Here is a 14118-nt window from a genome sequence, read left to right on the forward strand (position 1 = left end):
GGATAGCGAAGGCAGGGGCACCTCGAACTGAAATTTTGGGAAGGGTAAAATTCTCAATTTGACGAATGAAATTCCAACTATTACAGGGGTGATATTGTGTTCCGGTATTTTATCGAATTTCCGGTATTTTCGGACGTATTTCCGGTATTTTTATGTCCGAAAATACCGGAATTATGTGTTTTTTTTTTGTTATGCTTTTATCTCCCTATACCTCCGCAATCTTTTTAAATTATATAATACTCATCAAATATACCTGCAAGAGCCTTAAAATGGACACCTATCCCTTAAGATGGACAAATGTCAAGATAATTTGTACAACACCAGCTCAAAAGTAACTTTGTAACCCATTAAAAATTTAACCAAATGTACACACAATATTTTGACTCAGAACTATTTATTACATTTAATACTATGGGAAAGGTGACTTAAGTAATAGGGGCCAAAGATTACCCCCCCCCCCCGTTCTCGCTTTAAAACTTTCAGGTATTTTTTGATGAACTCACAATCACCCCTGAACTATACCGAATGATAAAATATGAGCATGCACGTATATCGTACACGCATAACATCGATTGAGAAGGAATATTAGGAATTATTAAAAAAACAAATTTAAAAAAATTAAGAAAGGAGGGGAAAAGATCAGGGTTGCAATATTGCCTCCAAATTTGCCGATTAAAAACTTTTTAAGAGGTCAGAGTGACTGTAGGGGTGTTTATGATCCGAAATTTCCGAAAATTTTGGGCTGACAGCACATTCTAAAACTGACCAATTAAAAAATTTTTATTTATTTTTTTTTTCAATAATTTTTGCATGCATATTTGAAGAATTTCCGAAAATTTCACAATTTTCAGAAAATTTTACTTGAGTAGTCCTCCATCACCCCTGCCCTGCAGTGACTTCCCGTGAGCCCGGATTAGCCATTAGGCTATCCTAGGACAGTGGCCTAGGGGCGAATATCACGGAAGAAAAAAAATTAATGAACAGATCGTTGAAAAAAAAAAAAAAACACAGGAGCGTTGGGGGTGAAAATTCTTTAGTCAAGGTCCTTTTTCTGATCAAAGTAGATAATTTTTCATACCTTTGAATTGAACCAGGGCCGTCCGAAGCTCTGACGGCGCCCGGGGCGAAAGTTTCCTGGCGCCCCCCCCCCCCCCCCCTACACACAGAAAAATTAAGTTAGCTATAACATTAGTGCCTAATGCATACTTGAATCTCTTACATATTAATGAACAGAACAATCAGAGGGCAATGCATAGTGCAAATTAAAAGACAAGCAATGAACATGTTTCTAACATTTGTGAAACATGCTCCGAAAACTTTTCGAAAAATGGAAATGTTAAAAATCCAAATATTTATCTAGTAAAATGTTATCGCACTTGATAAAAAACTAACAATTAAAACTGAATTGGTTATTCATATTGATCAGACTAAGAACACAAATAAATAAGTTGCTGATTGTAAATAGAAAATGTATTTATCGAAGTAAATTACATCAAAATTTGATTTCGATATGGACTCATCCAATGATTCTTTTCATGAGTTTTTTGTGGTTTTACTTGTACCAACTTAATACCAACTTTCATATGTGTTATAAACAAAGATGTTATTCTTTTGCATCAAATAATTGTAAGTTTTAAGGAGAAGCACACAAATACTCAACAACATCGAAAATCGCTCAGAATTGCGTTTTGGAGCTCTAATTTCGAAAAATCACTGGTCATAATATTACAAAATATGGCCTTACAAATTGCGTTTTAAGACTTAAGTTTAAAAAAATATTCGTGCAAGGGTCCCCATGCCGCCTTTCTTTAATATCACAAAAAATGAGTTTTTTAAACAACACTTACAAAAAATTTAAGTGGAATTCGCCCTGAATGTAAAACAGGCCTTAAAGTTTTTGAATAATAATTTTAAACAATTTTCTTGGGAAATGCTCCAGATTCTCCCGTCTATAAAATCTTCAAAGTTCGTCTAAAGTTGCGTTTTTGAAACTTCAATTTCGAAAACTTGTAGGGGGAGAAGGAATTGATTTCAATCTATTCAAAAAAATAATCGGAAACAGTTTCTGAGCTCCCTCCCTAACGTCAATAAACATGGCCTATAGTCGCGTTTTTAAAGCTAAAATTGGGTTTTCAAAACTAGAACTTTCAAACTTTTGACTGGACACCTTTTGACCTTTTATCCTATCAGATCAAAAAAAAAAAAAAAGAATTCTGTTTTTTGTTTTTTCAATGTTCCCCCTTAAAATTTTTTCTGGTTACGTCAATGCAAGCAGGGGCAGAATTCAAGAAAATTTGGTGGGAACTAGATAAAGGAGAAGTGCCTTTTGTTTGATTCGAAACAGTTATATTCTCAGAAATTGTATCTGCTTCAATGGCACAAAAGAAACTAATGTTTTGGAGATAGAGAGGAATATTTTCGTGCTCTAGAAAAAAAAAAAAATAGAGAATCATTGCAATGATTCTGTATTTTGTGTTTTCGACTGTGTATCTATGATACATAAAATGAGGGGGCGCCGCAAGGCGCCCCTAATTTTATGCAATCGGGGCATTTTATACGATGAGGGGCGCCTTGCCCCGCCCCTCATTTCGTGTGAATGTCGTCGTGTTCCGTTGAAACGAGTGGCACTTTGCGGCGCCCCCTCATTTCGTGGCGTCCGGGGCGATTGCCCGGCTCGTCCCCCTCTTAGGACGGCCCTGAATTGAACAATAATTTCCTGAAAATATAGGTTTGCCAAAGTAAACTAGTATGTTGTGGCCATCACATCACGAAACTTCCTTCTATATCTTTCTTATGATTCTGATCCCTCCCTATGCTTGACGAGGAAGCAATATTCCCAACAAAAACAACATTACACGCGCCAAAACTTGACGACAATCCCAATTCGCAACTCCAACGAACTATAGGGGGCACTGAAGTCACTGTCTAATGGCGGACTTAAAAACTAAAACAAACGCACATGGTAACGAAGAAAATGCTAAAAGTGTTGTGATTTTTGTTCGTACGTATGATTTTTTCGCTTTATTCTTTTTAAATTAATTTTCAAAGTCTGGTGGATATTCTGGCCGACGTAGAAAGAAATGAGAATTCAAGAAGCATTACTAAACGTCAAAGATTAATGCAAACTACGTAGTTCGTAGTTCTAAGCAGCTATTTCCACGATGTTGAATTCGATATTTATCAATTCTTGATAAAACTAAATAATAATTGTGGCCTGACAAGAATAACAATTAATGCTAGAAAATTCAATATGACATTACAAATTGCTATCGAAAGAAGATGATACTTTTTTGCCTTGCTTGGCTAGCGCTTATTGTTTTCCATTTGTAGCTGAGTTATTTCTCTCGAATTCCCGAATCGGTTAATTTAAAAATTTTCTGTTTCGATTTTTCTAATTTCTGAGTTACGATTTAATTGTGTCATGTTATGCAAATCATCAACAAAATTCTCACGGATATACGGTGGTAGTTTTCTTTTCAGTTGATTGACCAATATTTCTTTTCACTTATCGAATTCTGTAATCTTACTACCATTTTATTCCACTCATGATAAAAATTAAAAATGGTTTAACTAAAAACGCGAAATCTCGCCAAGGCTACTTTGCTCGCACTATACTAAAACTATAACCCTAAACAAATTTGGCGAAACCTTTCAGCTGAGAATAAAAGGAATAAAGTAAATTCTTTCTCGGTTATTCATTTTGTTCTACGATAATATATTCAAGAAAATATTTTGCATACTGTCCATTCCAACTAAATACTGCTGTTAAATATGGTAAGTTTAATTAATTTAAGATTTAAAAAAAACCCATATTCTTACAAATTCATACAAAACAATAAAAAATTTTACCTTGTATAACGTTATCCAAGTTTGTTAATCCAGAATTTTCGCTTTCACCAATTATTAAGGAAATAATGAAAACTAACATTATTTTGAGAAGCTCAAGAATACTACTAAGGGACGAATTAATTTCTGTAGCTGAAAGCAAACTAAGACACATCGATTGCGTTAATAAATACTCAGAACAAACTGCCTGTGTTTACGTCAACAGACACACGTGGAACGCAACGTGGCAATGTTTTAGTTTCATTTGCAGTTTTGTAAATCACCGCAAGGTAGCGTATTCGAGCGCTGGAGTTCCGAATCCTTGCAACAGCGGGCGTTGATCGTAGCAGACGATCTACGCCCGCGAGAAATAAAATAAATTGAATTGATGGAACACGGAAGAATGATCTTTTATGGAGTCCGATTTGTAAATTTGTTATTCCAAGTTGTAAATATTTAGTTAATATAGTGAGTTTTTCGTTTAGATAGTATTGTGCATTTTCTTTATTCAATTTCGATAACTCTCTAAGCAATTAAAGATGCAAGCGCCCAAAAAAAAGATCGGCAAACGGTAAGATTTTTACCTACAATTTCAATTTAAGATACCGATTAGTACATTTTTGCGTTAACGCAAAACGTTTACGCCATTACGTTCACGCCAACGCTGACGTAGCAGTTCCAAATGAAATAAAACTTACTGAAAGCTGTGATCAAAAATTAATTACTTATGTCAAAATAATGCATTACTAAAAGAAAAACAGTTCAATCTCTGCACCTGGAAAAAAAATATTATGAAAACACATTACGTCTTAAAATACATGTCGAGTGCCAAATTATAAATAATGTTGCCATCTAGCAACCATGCTGCCAAAGTTTACGCCAAGCCTCCCACCAGTCACATGATGTATCCATGAACCAATGTTTTCATCAGTAAGTCTGGGAAAGCTTGGTCTACTCTTATTATTAGTCTATGGTTGCGACACTTGACTGTACTCATTTTTTGAACTCAAATTGTGTGTTTGGCAATCACGAATTGCAATAGGACCATACTAGTTGAGTTTCTTGTTTCTTCAAATGGAATGAAATGGAAATGGTCAAGAAATTGCACCAGTCATATTATGACAGGAGATTTTCGAGAATTGGTAATACTAGGCATATCCATGCAAAAAGGAATGATGATTTGAATGCGGTAATAAAGATTTTATGGCCGATATCCACTACTAGACTTATCGCAAAGATTATTTACATGGTGTAACGTTATGTAATTTTATTTCTTAAATGATGGGATGTAGTTATCTGGAAATTTTGTATTCAGATGATGTTTTGCTTTTTTTGTTCATCTATGTTGATGTTTTTCCTGAAATAACGTGATTTAACACTCCCCCCCCCCCCTCTTCTTTCTTGAAGGCAAAATCTGCTCAAATTAAGCTTTGAATGAATATAATCAATTTGTAACCATGGCGACGGAAATTTGTCCGCTTAATAAATATTAAAACAACGAGTTAGCTTATTCTCATCATTATGGTTCGCTGAAAAATCAGAGCAACATCATCTTTGGTCATGCGAGGATAATAACCAATTTGTGATTACTGAAAAAAAACTCTGTTTTGTTTACTTTTTTTTTTTTAAATTCAGAGCTATTGGATGCAGTTTCAATGGTGATAAAACGCCCGTCACTTTGTTCAGACATACTGTTTTTTCTTTTCTCTCATTTGACGGATTTTCTGCGTTGTAAACAAAAATGAAAGAAGCGTCCTTTTGTTTATTTCTCTTTGGGGGGGGGGGGCAATAGTCTATTGAGCGTCAAGTATGTGATGAACAAAATACGATTAATCAATTTAATTAGCGGTGATTTAATCAAGTCACCGCTTCGACTTAACTTTACCAATTTTAAAAACTCTCAGTTCAAAACTTAAAAAAACAACAGCAGCAATATTTTAACCAATATTATGTGTTTCATGAACAAAAGTTTCAGACTCAGTTTCGTAGTTTTCTGAAGAGAAGATGTGATTTTTTAAGCAAAAAGAATTGGGAGGAAATTGCACCGATCCACGCAAGTTTTACTAATTTACTCGGGGGAAAAAAATTAATTAATTAATTAATTTGAGTTTTGTTATCTTGAATTCAAATTATGTGTTTCGCAATCACGAGTGTGTGTGTGTATGTAGGCGTGTGTGTTTGTGTGTGTGGGGGGGAGTATGTGTGTTTGTGTGTAGGGGGTATGTGCATGTGTGTGTAGGCATGTGTGTTTGTATCTGTGTGCAGGCATGAGTGTTGGTAGTTGTGGTGTGTATGAGTGTTTGTGTGCGTGGGGGCGGGGTATGTGTATGTGTGAGTAGGCATATGTGTTTGTGTCTGTGTGCAGGCATGAATGTGTGGGTAGTTGTGTGTATGTGTTTGTGTGTGTATATGTGTAGGCGTCTGTATGTATGCATGTGTGTATGTGTTTGTGTGTGTATGTGTTTGTGTATGTGTGTGTAGGTGTATGTGTGTGTATGTGTTTGTGTGTGTGTATGTGTGTAGGCATATGTGTTTGTGTCTGTGTGCAGGCATGAATGTGTGGGTAGTTGTGTGTATGTGTTTGTGTGTGTATATGTGTAGGCGTCTGTATGTATGCATGTGTGTATGTGTTTGTGTGTGTATGTGTTTGTGTATGTGTGTGTAGGTGTATGTGTGTGTATGTGTTTGTGTGTGTGTATGTGTGTAGGCATATGTGTTTGTGTCTGTGTGCAGGCATGAATGTGTGGGTAGTTGTGTGTATGTGTTTGTGTGTGTGTATGTGTAGGCGTCTGTATGTATGCATGTGTGTATGTGTTTGTGTATGTGTGTGTAGGTGTATGTGTTTGTGTGGTGTATGTGTGTGTCGGTGTATGTGTTTGTGTGGTGTATGTGTGTGTGTGCGTGTGTGTGTAGTTGTGTATGTATGCGCGTGTGTTTAGCATATGGATGCAACCTGAAGACGGTTTTCGCTATAGGAGCGAAATGTGTGTATGTGTTTGTGTATGTGTGTGTAGGTGTATGTGTGTGTATGTGTTTGTGTGTGTATGTGTTTGTGTGTGTGTATGTGTGTGTAGGCATATGTGTTTGTGTCTGTGTGCAGGCATGAATGTGTGGGTAGTTGTGTGTATGTGTTTGTGTGTGTGTATGTGTAGGCGTCTGTATGTATGCATGTGTGTATGTGTGTGTAGGTGTATGTGTTTGTGTGGTGTATGTGTGTGTGCGTGTGTGTGTAGTTGTGTATGTATGCGCGTGTGTGTAGCATATGGATGCAACCTGAAGACGGTTTTCGCTATAGGAGCAGCATCGTGAGAAGCCGGTCGACGGTGATGCTGCAGAGGGTGCTGGCGAGAAAATAAAATCATAGGACATCAAAACAGTCAAATGAAAGCAATAAGCAATCGTGATTGCTCAAAATAAAATAATAGTTTAAAAAACTAAAAAAACACGCTTTCGTAGCAAAATGAACTAAAAAGTGAAAAATAATCTTTGGATGATAGTAGTTGACCAATCACTTAATTTTAATGTAATACAAAAAAGCGTGGGGTGCTGTCTATTTACATTTTTGCTTGGACAACAAATGGAAGGAATTCAAGGCAATTCATAAGAAGCCCCCCACGCTTTTTTGTATTACATTAAAATTAAGTGATTGGTCAACTACTATCATCCAAAGATTATTTTTCACTTTTTAGTTCATTTTGCTACGAAAGCGTGTTTTTTTAGTTTTTTAAACTATTATTTTTTTTTTTCTGCTTTTTAGTCTTATGTTGGAGAATTATCAAGCGACGAAATTATTTATAAAACGAGTGCAAGGTAATATCTTAAAGTTAAGACAAGGGCACCCCGATGGGAAGCTACTGTGAGTCATCGATGTCTGTTTGCAGAAATCATATTTATATTACTTTGAAAATTTGAGATGCATTTGAATAAAAGTTTTGTTCAACAATGGTCTGATCAGCAATGAATTTCCAATTGAAGGCTCACCTAAATTTTGGCATGAAATTAGTTAAAAACAATTATATTTCATGTTCTAATTACCTTGGAACAGTGGAACAAATTTTGTCTGATGCAGAAAAATTAAAGGTTTTTGTAGATATTTTTAAATAATTTTTTGCGAGCATTTTTTGATGTATTTTTTTAAATTTTTCCTTTTTCACATTGTTGGATTTATGCCAAAATATTGATTAAAATTGGAGGAAACTAACAATTAAAAGGGTTAATTAATTAATTTGATTATAGAATATTGCATTGTCATCGGGTCTGAGATCGCGTGCCAAATTTCAAAAGAATCCGATCGCAGGAAGTGGGCGAAATTTGAGCTGCAGGATTCCATTACAAGATACATACATACATACATACATACAGGTGAAGCTAATAAAAGCGTGTTAAAAAATAATTTACTCTGGAGTGGTTTGAACCCCTAAAAGAGCTTTTTAGAAAACAGAAACTCAGAACTGAACCCTGCAGAAAACATCCAGGGCAGCATTTATCTGTAAATGAAAGTTCATTCGTTAATTGGAAAAATTCGTAGAGTAGAAACTTATATACTGTCTGTATCTCTTTCGGCTACTGAAAATGAAAAAAAAAAAAAAAAATACAGATGACCTCTAAAACTTGTGACCATGAAAAACTGTCATTCGTATTCAAATTTTTCAGTTTTTTGTTGCCTTTTTTTTTTCTGGAAAATTCTGTGAACGAGCTGGGAAAAGAGGAAAGGAAAACAAACGGACGGCGGCGCGTCCCGTGTGAGGGCGCTGACATTTTCACCATAAGAATTGGCAAGCTGAGTGATAGAGGCGTAACCTTCCTGCCGTTCATTGTTTAGGTTTTGAATATCGGGGGAAATGAACGCAGCAATGGAATGCACATATGTCACTGTTTACATGATCTGTTTTGTTTTTCTTTTAACTAGCGTTTCGTATAGTTATTGAATCTGTTTGAAAGTTTAGCGAAATAATTTTCTTAAAGAATAACTGCTTTAGAACTGTGTGTGTGAAACTGTCATTGTTGTTTAATTATTTCTAAGGTCATCGTCCGCTGTTAATTGCGGTTAATGGAATGAAAGAAAATATTCGTTTTTTTCCCCCCTCCTTTGTTAAAGATACAAACCCATGTTGCACAAAACGAATATCGCCCCAAAGTGGGCGATAAGAGGATAAAGGCAAGCTTTGAAAAACCAAGAGTTAGAATTAGAACGTTTGGATAGGGGTGCCCTCGTAAGAGGAGAGCGGGGGGGGGGGGGGGGGGGGTCATGGGTCAGACTGCGCCATTGAAATTTTAAGGAGGTTGTTTTGATGAGTATTTGTTCTCTTTTGTCGGGGAGTAGACTCTTGCTCTTGAGGGGTCTTCGGCATATTTTTTTTTGGGGGGGGGGACGCCCTTGCTCATACGGGGGGGGGGCACTCCTTGTTTAGAAAAGAGCTGAAATTGAGATCGGCCAACGATCAGTTTAAATTATTAAAGTATAATTTTCACTTGTTTTCATAAACAACCACATTCAACCATTTTGCAACCCCCTTCTTTTTTTTTTTTTGTTGTTGTTGGTTAATATAGATTCATTGATATTGATCAGGCGTGGCCAAGCTTTTTAGGCAAGAGTGCCATTATCTGGAGAAAAATAGTTTTACCTGTCACTTTCCATTTTTTCAGAGAAGCGAAAAATTTTATTTGTAGACTGATGATGAGTTTTTAATCGCAGTGAAACTTTTTTTGCGAGGTCTCCGAAATTCAGATAATTTTTGCAAAAAACAATGAAAAATAACAGTAATTATAAAGTTAGTTTTGTTAACAAATTCAGCAAACTAATTTTAAAGCTGAACTTAAGTATAAATTTGTATTTTGGGCAATTTCAACTTTTCAAATAATTCAGGTTTTCAAGTATTTCTTTGATTGAAATTAAGTCAGTTCAAAAACGTAATCCACATTGCTCAAAAAAAAAAAAAAAAAAAAGAACTAATTTCAAGGGTTGTTTAACCTTGACATTAGTTAACTTTTATTACAAAATTAACTTTATAATGACCATTATTTTTCATTTTTTTTGGCAACAATTAAAGATTGGAGTTCGAGTATTGTTTAGTTTTCTCGTTGTTTATAATCTATTTTCTTCATTAAAATACACAATTTTGTTGTGACTATGCCCAATCAGGGACAGAAAGAACAAGAACTTGGCGTGAGAGAAAGCGTGCGGCTGAAATGACAGTTAAAATAGAAAAAAAAAGAAAGAAAGAAAGAAACGATACCGTCGTGTGTCTTTATGACACAATTTTTTTTTTATTTTCAAGAAGAATCTTTTTTTAAATGTAACTTTGAGTAGTGGAGATCTAAAAAAACAAAATTTTAAGGAAGGGGCTCAGATATTTTCCCCATGGTTTAGCAGGATATTTTCCCCCTAGAAACCGATTTTAGTACAGATTAGAGTTATTAAAATTTGACATTTTTAATAACTTATTCATTAATTGCTGGAGAAGAAAAGTTTTTACATTTTTGCAAAGAAAAAAGTACTAAAAGCAAGGAAGTTCTAATTTCAAACAAAGGGGGGGGGGGGGCTTGAGCCCCCACTTGCCTCCCCATATGGGCGCCTTTGAATAACGGTGTAATTTTTACTAATAATACACTGTAAAAAAATTCCGAAATGTTACTTGCTTAACGTTTCGGGATTTCACAGGTTTATTTCATCTATTTTTCCGTAAAATCAAGTATCTTTACTAATTATAATATACTTACTTGAATCAAGTTTCTTAAATTGCTGGAAATTGAAAGAATAAACTTTGAAAATTATTTTTAACCACCAGTTTAAAAATTGACTAAGTGTTTATTAAATGCTTCGTCTCCAACTCAGATCTCGGCACGGCTAATTAGTACGCTCCCAATAAGAGTGAGTAAGTCGCCTGGATAGTTGCTGTTAAATAGGAGAAAATTACATGTAAAGGGATGGCATTAATGCACCTGGAACTTAATCGGCAAAACTGGTAGGTTCCAATGATATACACTAAACCTGCGATATTTTCGTCGAAGGTTCCTGATACAAGAATTTGGGCAAATCAGCTGCCCATTATTTTCCAGAAACTTTAAGCTCGGAAATAAAATTAAAAATTGAATGGAAATTAGTTTCGAAACGGAAATCAACTTTTGTATGTTGTCGTGGTTACGTCTTTTTCTCCCTTGATCGTTTAATTCCCCCCCCCCCTTATCATTGTTTTTTTTTTTAAACATTTTTAAAAACGTTCTTCATTTTGCGATCCAAATCCTTTTCTTTTGTTGAAAATGATTTCAATTGGATTATTTTAACTTTTGTGAAAAAGTCGTGTGCTTTTATTTTATTTTATTTTTTTTTTTTTATTTTATTTATTTTTTTTTTTTTTTTTGAGCAATCACGATTGCTTATTGCTTTCATTTGACTGTCCTTGACGTTACGGTTCCTTTTTCAGCTTGGACCAGGGCTGCAGCACCACCGTCCACCGGCGGCGGCGCGGCTGGTCCTGAGCACTGTCCACCGGAATCCACTTTTGCTGGGCGGTGGCGTCCATGTCCTACACACGCATGCTCATACACACTCCCCTATAGTAGGGGGGCATACTACATTCCGTGGGAAATTTCGTGAGGAAATTGTGAGACCAATTTTAATATATTCCTTATGGTCTATATAACTATGCCTCACCGGGTGTTTTGCTTGAATTCGTGTCAGACGGCTTGTATGACGTCATCAATCCAAGATGGCGGCTTTGATGAGTTTTTGAAATTATAAGCTTATTTTTGGGTATTTTGTGATAATTTTCTGGTGAATTTACTGGATTAATATTTTATTCACCTTCTTATTATAAATTAAAAACAAAATATTTGATTTATTTGTTTATTGACTCATTTTTAAAGAAAATTCTGATAAATGCTATTTTTTTACCTTGCCACACTCTAATTAGCAACTTAAAAGTATCTTGGGTGAGCTTTCGCAGTTAAAAATATTTTCATTTTTCAGGCTAAGATCTCTAAACATTAGTACAATTGAACCTCGTTAATTCGAACACGATTATAACGAAGTACTGCTAAAGCGAACTACATTTGCGGGCACAGTCTTTCTGTTGAAAATCACTTAACACACTCATCACTATTGTTTTTCAGATGAAACGAGCTACTGTTGAGACAAATTTACTTTGAATGTCCCTTTGAGTACGTTTTAACGATGTTCGAATGTGTAATCGTTTAACAGAATACTTAATAACCTGTATAATTGCGCCTTACGAGGAGCTTTTCTTACATCCTTTAGAACGCGTCCCAGTAACGCAAAACAGTCCCGTGCAGGACGATTTTCTGACCCTCACCCTTGACCTCTTTGGCCGGATGTGAATATCGTATTAGATCAGGGGTGCTCTTAAGGAATTCGTAGGGAGAGTAGAAGAAAAAGCTTCTGAGTAGAGAAAGTATTGTTTGCCGGTTCGTTGGTGAATAATCTGATCTACAAGTACGGTTATTTTTTCCTTAACCTATTTCTGCTGTTTTATTCACGATGTCTTCTATCCCAGAAACTCATTTACAAGTTTCTTTGCCTCCATCTTCAAAAAAAGCAAGGCTACAAATTAATTACAAGCTGTGTATTTTTTGTCTGATTAAGAAAGACCGATTAGTTAAACCCATTGGTTATGATACAGTGTTAGAATGTATCAAGAAGAGAGCAGAATGGAATGACAAAGAGTATGCATTACTTAAGGATAAGATTAACGAATGTGACCGTAGAAGAATTGAAAAATGAAAACGCATCATGGCATGCAGAATGCTACATGAAGTGCACTAATGAAGCAAGTATGGACAGAAGTAAGAGATTACACGAAATGGATAAGAATGAACCACCTTGTTCTACTTCCATTCATGAAGACAATTTTGTAGGCTACACAACGAGATTCGAAATTGTCGTTGGTGACAAAAATAAGCGTTTTCTGCTTCGAAAATGGGAGTGTAAAAAAACCATTGGTGGTGATAAAAACAGGTTCTGCAGGTCAGCAATTACAAAAAACAATTGAAATTTCCAAAAATGAAACTTTCAAAATTAAACTCGGTGACTGTACGGATCCAGGAGACCCTCATTTTATACCACAAATCTTGCTGGGCAAAACATGTACATAATGTTTTACGAAAACATCGCGATCCTGATGCAGTAACAAAGTCGCAAGACATTTCTAATGAAGCAACAGACGTAGAATTTCTGTGTGCATTAAATGATTTTCTTGTTGAGGGAAATGTTACTACAATAGCAGAACTTGAAATGAATTATCAGTCAATTTCAAAAAAAAAAAAAAAATGAAGGAAAAAATAAAACGCGAAAATAAATTAAAAATCTCATTCAAGAAGAAATGGATGACGCTATATTTAGTAATCCAAAAAGAGTAAAATGAGTCGCAACGCGTGTCTTTAAAGGCAACTGTAGACATTTACCTAGCTAATGCAGAAGATGATTTTATAGACATTGGAAAAACATGAGAACTATCTTTGAAGCAGCAAACACTTTACGCAAAGCAGTTTTATCTCATCAGAAATGGATATTTACAGGATCTCTTGATCAGAATCAGATAGTTGATGCCGTTCCAACTGAAGTTGACCAGTTTTTTAAATGGCACTGCAACGGAAAATTTGAAATTAATTCTACTTCTGAGGTGCAGGACAATACCGTGCTAAACAAAGCAAAAGACTGTCACACATATTCATGTATGAAATACTGTCTCCGTACCAAGCTTCAAAAGAAACTGTTCATCGACACACCCGAGACATGCCTTTGCAAGTTGGTGTTGGCCTTACAATGCACTCTGCTACCCGAAGCAAATTTATAATTGATTTTTTACGTAAAATAGGAGTTTCGATTGATTATGCTACACTGTTAAAACCAGGGCTGCGGAGTCGGAAGGAAAATGGCCGACTCCGACCCCGACTCCGACTCCTGGATTTTGAAACGCCCGACTCCGACTCCAACTCCGACTCCGGATTTTTTTTAAATTGTATTTTTTCAACTCCCTCTCTCCCTTCAGGGGAAGGGGGAAATCCTCTAAACAGAGATTGAAGTATTAATTCCTTTTTATGAAAATTTCGCATTTTGTTTTTTATTGTAAACCCAAGACGCATACAACGTCAGAAATTCAATTTAAAAATCAAATTTTCCAATAGTTACGAGTTAAAAAGTGAGATGACTTAAAAATCCCTTTTAAAAAATTTGAAAAGGATTATCTGTAATTTGCTCCCCTTTAATGTTTAACAAATAGACATTGATCAAATCGTGTGCTTTTAATTTTTGAAGGGAAAACAAAAACCTTTTTT

This window comes from Uloborus diversus, chromosome 9 (genome assembly GCF_026930045.1).
Source record: "Uloborus diversus isolate 005 chromosome 9, Udiv.v.3.1, whole genome shotgun sequence".
Lineage (NCBI taxonomy): Eukaryota > Metazoa > Arthropoda > Arachnida > Araneae > Uloboridae > Uloborus > Uloborus diversus.